We start from the raw sequence: 8,491 nt of genomic DNA on the forward strand, positions 1-8,491 counted from the left end.
ACAAAAATGTCACACATGCGCGACGCGACAACTACCGCCCTTCAAAAGACAGTTTTATCATCATTTATACTGGACCTTCCTAAAAGTCTCATGCCACTAATCAACCAATTGCTGCTCGTAATTTAAATGCCTTGCAAGAACCAATGACATTTTTTTTAAATATTTTTTTTCAGGTGCTCCCTGTTTGAAGGGCGTGATTACCTGGGTCAAAGGTGAAACCAACTTGTCGTTTGTTTACTACTAGTGGCTGTGTACCTGTGGGTTTATTCTGTGTGTATTTGGATGTTCTAATCCTGGTGTTTTCCAGTGATTTCTCTAGGTGCAATCCAGTAGGTTGTTTACTGGTATGTTGATTTACCATTTTTGAGCCATGTTTTCAACTTTGTTCATTATTTTCATATAGCAATCTCGTCATAGGTTAACATTGTCGTCTATAGAGTTTCAATTAGTGGTATGAACCCTAAAGTACACCTGTCTTCTAAACAGCGCCCCCTGCCGATGAATTACAATACAATAGTATTGGAGCTTGTAATAATCAGCTTAGAGGGTCAGGCTGATTTATATTTATTTTTTGCCATAATTTGTTCCATTTTTCCCATGGCAGGATTCATTATTCTATTTGAAACCCCGAATTTCTAAATATGTACCCCTAAGCAATCTAATTAGAGTCAGTCGTAGTTAGAGGCTCTAATCGATCCATCAATAGACACCGGTTTACACCGCCTCTAGTGAGAGGATGTATGCCGGCCACCGGAATAAAAACATATTGTTATGGGAAATAATAACATGCGTTGTATTGTGTCAATCGCTCGCTGTATTGTTTACATGCACAGTTTAACTAGGGGCGGTTGTCGTCGCCGCGTCTTGCTCGATACCGAGGGGAGGCCAGATTAATTAATGATAAGTACAATAGCCGAAACGTCTGGTTTTATTTTTATATAAGTTGTAAAATACATTGTATACAAAAATTCAGTCAAATTGAGTGTTTATTTTGGTAAAAGATTTATTTTTGGCTCCTGTGTGCAAAGGCCCAAAAGCAAACACGGCATATCATAAGCACTTGACACAGGAAATTAAAATAATCATTGAATAGTCGAGTGAGGGGAGACGGTGTTCGACACTGCCGCGAAGTTATCAACACTGCCGATTTTCCACGTGCAGGCCATATTTTTTGCAAGGTTGTAGATTTCAGGAATATTTTCGTGAAATATTGAGGGCAAAAAAAATAAGGAAATTTTGGAAGTATTATATAAATGTATTTTCATTGACATTTTATTGACATTTTATGACAAAACTGCCATCATTCTATGGTGGAATAATGTGTTTAATCGTTACCAGCTGTTGTTTCGTTCCCTTTATTATGTTATTTGATATTATACACAGATACTGTCGTAGTTAGTCACCGAACATCATTACAATGACTCACTGTCAATTGTAGTGTTAGATAAACACAAGTCAAAGCAAGGAACTATGGAAGTCCAACAAAATATGGGGTCATCAGCCAATATAAAGAAAAAAATGAGGAAGTCAAGAAAATATGGGGTCACCAGCCAAAGCAAAAAAAATGAGGAAGTCAAAAAAATATTCGGCACCAGCCAAAACAAGGCAAGAACAAAATATGGGGTCGTCAGCCAAAGTAAAGAAAAAAATGAGGAAGTCAAAAAAATATGGGGTCACCAGCCAAAGCAAAAAAATTAGGTCAAAAAAATATGCGGCACCAGCCAAAACAAGGCAAAGCCCACAAAATGTCACTTTTGCCAGTTACTGTGGTTGTTGCACTGTTTTCTGTGTAATACGTTTTCCATCAGATCCAACAAACTCGGCTGGTGACATGAACTGAAAACATGATATATTGTCACTGACAAGGTTATATTGTTGTAAATATTGAAAAATTGAGAGAGAGGATTTACTATGTGTACCATGAGGTAGTATTTTCGACAGTCAAAATTTGAATTCGATGCGCTACTACATGTAATTAATTTGTTGGCCTAATTATATATTAATTAATACACCTCAGTACTGCGTATTTGTATGCTAATTACACTAACCAAAGTGCTAAATCTGGATAATATTAAAATAATGTTGATAATAAAAAATATCTAATTACTAATGAGTTATTTTTAATAAAAAGCCTAATCTGCACAATAGAAATTCAAGTTAAGTGACCGTAAATGGAGAGTAAATCTCTTCCACAAATTATTCTGCAACCTTAATTCTACGGCAATTAAACTGACTGGTTATATATTTAAAGAAAGGATTCTCAGAAAGCCAAATTTCCTTCAGATATATGACATGACGTAGACAATTTTGGCGAAAATAAGACTAAATACTGAAACACTGATGCCGTTTCAAATGAATAATTTTGTAATTTTCACTTTCTTCAAATTTTTCTATTCATCTTGTTTCAAAGGTAGATATAACAATTACACTGATGTTTGTTATGTTTTTGTTTTTAGTAGCGAAGTCAAAAACAAGGTGATCTCTTCTTATCCTCCACCCCTCAGGATTAAGAAGCTGACCAATCTCTCTACAGGTTATATAAGATAAGCTCAAAGCTATTTCAAACGTACCGACAATGTGACGCACGAGGGCGCTCTTCTTTATTTTTCATTGAGAAGATATGTTTGTATTCATGAGAACGAGAAGTTATCTTTATTTGTAACGTTTCTATTTTATGTACTATAAATTATTTAATTTAACTTGAAATTTATTTTCGCTATTTTCGCTGAAGGGATGAATTCAGTGAAAATAAAATCCAGTGAATATACCTTTTTTCTTATATTTTACTTTCAACTTATCAAAAATCAGTGAAAATAAATTTCAAACAAAACACTCACAAAATCTTTCCAGCGAAAATTAATTCGAGCTAAAAATTTACAGTATATGATCTGAGATATACATGTTATCGCTTTTAACGATCTATTGTTTCTATCATGACAGCGAAGCATATATGTATATCCAAATGTTTCATTTTAACATAAATAACTTGTTTGTGTCCTTTTTAGTCTGTAGGATCTATTTTAGCCTAAAACAGTAAATACAAATATTTTAAATTATTTATAATATGTCAGTGTTTCCTCCACTGAATACAAACACAACTAAACGTTGTACAAATACATCATTTTTAGTTTGGAGTAATTCAAGAAATGTATTTACATTCGGTTTGGTGAAAATGTAATATTGGAAATACAGAACTCGATTTCAATTGAATTAATATCGCAAAGCTCGCACGTACATATTTCGTGACTAAGCTATTAAAACAACTCGAATAGCTCCTACCCGCAGACAACGTACTCACTGTCACAGAAACGTGAATAAAATACTTGAATAGCTCCTACAAGACGACGTATACGTAATCACTGTGACAGATGCGTGATTAAAATACTTGAATACTCCGACCAGACAGAAAAGTGAATATGTCAATTCACATGCGAAATTAAAGCAATTTCCAATGAGTTTCAACAATGTGGAAACAATGTGAGAATAGGTGGGTGAGATTTGTTTTTATAATGAAAACTAAGAAACAGGTTGTGTTCCCCAAATTACCAAAATTCGTATTATCAATAAAACAATCGATAGGTGAATTGATAGTTGGCACATTTTTCTTTAAAACAGCTAAAATTGACAACGGATACAATATTAGTCATACCGCTTACTTGTGTGTGCCGCAACTATGATGGACATAAACTGCTCTCAAAAACAACAGTTACATGTGGAGTATGAGGGAACCATATATAAACTCCCTAAACAGCTGAACATACAATTGGGAGACGTAACGGATAATTTGTATAATGCACTCAATTTATTCATAAACAAACTGGTTATTATTTTATAAAATATTATGTATGATGTCATATGGATATTTAGACATTGTTTGTTGTAACAGACTACTACATAGCGCTGAAACAATAAAAATAAAAAAGATTTAAAACCCTTATATCATTTAATCAGCCATCGTTAAAAGGCTAATGACCTGCATATTGCACATTATTTTCCCTTTTAGATTAGAAAGTTATGCATTTTGTTTACTAAATGTCAATTTTAACGAACAAGTAACGAGTTTATGCATTCATATTTTGAAATAACTAGAAACATTCAAATAAAACATTTGCCATTTAAACAGCAGCTTTTATCGCAATTCAACTTAAAAATAAACATTCATCCAATTTTACTAATTTTCTTCATTTTTGTGACCCATGAGAAATTATGTTCATATGGTTCAAAATAAATTAACGTTGCACCAACACGTCAACTCATAAACTGGAATAATTATAGAGTTCAAAGGTCTAATATAATTGCCGAGTCACTAGTACGAGTTTTGCCCTGACGCTACATGCACTAATTACCGCCGGCGAGTCCTTCGATACTTTGCAAACATCCAAAAATATCTAATTAAAACTTGGTAACCTCTAATATAATTATTGGAGACCCATTACTGCCAGGTCACTGTATATTTTACTATTTACCACTCTACACATCTTCCTTATACAATATGAGCACTGATTTAACACATGATTTATTCAACTAAACGCAACCATATTTACATGTCATGAATGTTAATATATAATTATTAGTAAATACATATAAAGTATACATCATCTTACCGCAAAATACAGTATTTGCGAGTGTCAGTGTCACGTGATAATGCTGTTCGAGTACGTCATCAATTTATCTCGTCTTGTTCATCCTCGTTCGCAACTAGTTACATAAGCAATAAAATAACGATCTAAATAACAACGGATTAAACACAAATCATTTATGTATGCATTTGCTAGATGTCATTATTTATAGCTATTTAGTGTTTTCAGGAAGGTTGAATGGAAGCCGGGGATATAAATCACAATGAAGTAGTAAATACTGGTAGTGGCTATCACCATAATATATTCAAATGAATTACATACATAGTAAATATACATTTGTTTTAAATACAAATATCACAAAGCAATTGTAAACATATTCTTAATTATTTTTTATAAAATACATCATCATCATCATGATACCACGCATTGACATATACCAAACTATAAAACATTTAATCTCAATTCCTCAAATGAGATATAACATTGCAATTTCAATTCAGTGTCGAGTCACTGAACTCGGACCTCTGACTACAATTCAGTGTTGAGTTACTGAACTCGGACCTCTGACTACAATTCAGTGTCGAGTCACTGTACTCGGACCTCTAATTTCAATTCAGTGTTGAGTCACTGTACTCGGATCTCTAATTTCAATTCAGTGTTGAGTCACTGAACTCGGACCTCTAATTTCAATTCATTGTCGAGTCACTGAACTCGGACCTCTGACTACAATTCGGTGTCGAGTCACTGTACTCGGACCTCTAATTTCAATTCAGTGTTGAGTCACTGTACTCGGATCTCTAATTTCAATTCAGTGTTGAGTCACTGAACTCGGACCTCTGACTACAATTCAGTGTTGAGTTACTGAACTCGGACCTCTGACTACAATTCAGTGTCGAGTCACTGTACTCGGACCTCTAATTTCAATTCAGTGTTGAGTCACTGTACTCGGATCTCTAATTTCAATTCAGTGTTGAGTCACTGAACTCGGACCTCTAATTTCAATTCAGTGTTGAGTCACTGTACTCGGACCTCTAATTTCAATTCAGTGTTGAGTCACTGTACTCGGATCTCTAATTTCAATTCAGTGTTGAGTCACTGTACTCTGACCTCTGACTACAATTCCATGTTGAATCACTGTACTAGGACCTCTGACTACAATTCCATGTTGAATCACTGAACTCGGATCTATATAATCACTGTACTTGGACCTCTGACTACAATTCTACATGTATGTTGAATCACTGTACTCGGACCTCTGACTACAATTCTATGTTGGATCACTGTACTTGGACCTCTGACTACAATTCTATGTTTAATCACTGTACTCGGACCTCTGACTACAATTCTATGTTGGATCACTGTACTCGGACCTCTGACTACAATTCTATGTTGAATCACTGTACTTGGACCTCTGACTACAATTCTATGTTGAGTTACTGTACTCGTATGTCTAATTTCAATTCAGTGTCGAGTCACTGAACTCGGACCTCTGACTACAATTCTATGTTGAATCACTGAACTCGGACCTCTGACTACAATTCAGTGTTGAGTTACTGTACTCGTATGTCTAATTTCAATTCAGTGTTGAGTCACTGTACTCGGATCTCTAATTTCAATTCAGTGTTGAGTCACTGTACTCTGACCTCTGACTACAATTCCATGTTGAATCACTGTACTAGGACCTCTGACTACAATTCCATGTTGAATCACTGAACTCGGATCTATATAATCACTGTACTTGGACCTCTGACTACAATTCTACATGTATGTTGAATCACTGTACTCGGACCTCTGACTACAATTCTATGTTGGATCACTGTACTTGGACCTCTGACTACAATTCTATGTTTAATCACTGTACTCGGACCTCTGACTACAATTCTATGTTGGATCACTGTACTCGGACCTCTGACTACAATTCTATGTTGAATCACTGTACTTGGACCTCTGACTACAATTCTATGTTGAGTTACTGTACTCGTATGTCTAATTTCAATTCAGTGTCGAGTCACTGAACTCGGACCTCTGACTACAATTCTATGTTGAATCACTGAACTCGGACCTCTGACTACAATTCAGTGTTGAGTTACTGTACTCGTATGTCTAATTTCAATTCAGTGTTGAGTCACTGAACTCGGACCTCTGACTACAATTCAGTGTTGAATCACTGTACTTGGACCTCTGACTACAATTCTATGTTGAATCACTGTACTCTGACCTCTGACTACAATTCCATGTTGAATCACTGTACTCGGACCTCTGACTACAATTCCATGTTGAATCACTGTACTCGGACCTCTGACTACAATTCCATGTTGAATCACTGTACTCGGACCTCTGACTACAATTCCATGTTGAATCACTGTACTCGGACCTCTGACTACAATTCCATGTTGAATCACTGTACTCGGACCTCTGACTACAATTCCATGTTGAATCACTGTACTTGGACCTCTGACTACAATTCCATGTTGAATCACTGTACTCGGACCTCTGACTACAATTCCATGTTGAATCACTGTACTCGGACCTCTGACTACAATTCCATGTTGAATCACTGTACTTGGACTTCTGACTACAATTCTATGTTGAATCACTTTACTCGGACCTCTGACTACAATTCCATGTTGAATCACTGTACTTGGACCTCTGACTACAATTCTATGTGGAATCACTTTACTCGGACCTCTGACTACAATTCTATGTTGAATCACTGTACTCGGACCTCTGACTAAAATTCTATGTTGAATCACTGTACTCGGACCTCTGACTACAATTCCATGTTGAATCACTGTACTCGGACATCTGAATACAATTCCATGTTGAATCACTGTACTCGGACCTCTGACTACAATTCCATGTTGAATCACTGTACTCGGACCTCTGACTACAATTCCATGTTGAGTCACTGTACTCGGACCTCTGACTACAATTCTATGTTAAATCACTGTACTCAGACCTCTGACTACAATTCCATGTTGAATCACTGTACTCGGACCTCTGACTACAATTCTATGTTGAATCACTGTACTCGGACCTCTGACTACAATTCCATGTTGAATCACTGTACTCGGACATCTGAATACAATTCCATGTTGAATCACTGTACTCGGACCTCTGACTACAATTCCATGTTGAATCACTGTACTCGGACCTATGACTACAATTCCATGTTGAGTCACTGTACTCGGACCTCTGACTACAATTCCATGTTGAATCACTGTACTTGGACCTCTGACTACAATTCTATGTTGAATCACTGTACTCGGACCTCTGACTACAATTCAGTGTTGAGTCACTGTACTCGGACCTCTGACTACAATTCCATGTTGAATCACTGTACTCGGACCTCTGACTACAATTCCATGTTGAATCACTGTACTTGGACCTCTGACTACAATTCTATGTTGAGTCACTGTACTCGGGCCTCTGACTACAATTCAGTGTTGAGTCACTGTACTCGGACCTCTGACTACAATTCAGTGTCGAGTCACTGTACTCGGACCTCTAATTTCAATTTAGTGTTGAGTCACTGTACTTGGACCTCTGACTACAATTCTATGTTAAATCACTGTACTTGGACCTCTGACTACAATTCTATGTTGAATCACTGTACTCGGACCTCTGACTACAATTCTATGTTGAATCACTGTACTCGGACCTCTGACTACAATTCTATGTTGAATCACTGTACTCGGACCTCTGACTACAATTCTATGTTGAATCACTGTACTCGGACCTCTGACTACAATTCTATGTTGAATCACTGTACTTGGACCTTTGACTACAATTCTATGTTGAATCACTGTACTTGGACCTCTGACTACAATTCTATGTTGAGTCACTGTACTTGGACCTCTGACTACAATTCTATGTTGAATCACTGTACTCGGACCTCTGACTACAATTCT

This window comes from Saccoglossus kowalevskii, chromosome 11 (genome assembly GCF_978046115.1).
Source record: "Saccoglossus kowalevskii chromosome 11, keSacKowa6.1, whole genome shotgun sequence".
NCBI lineage: Eukaryota > Metazoa > Hemichordata > Enteropneusta > Harrimaniidae > Saccoglossus > Saccoglossus kowalevskii.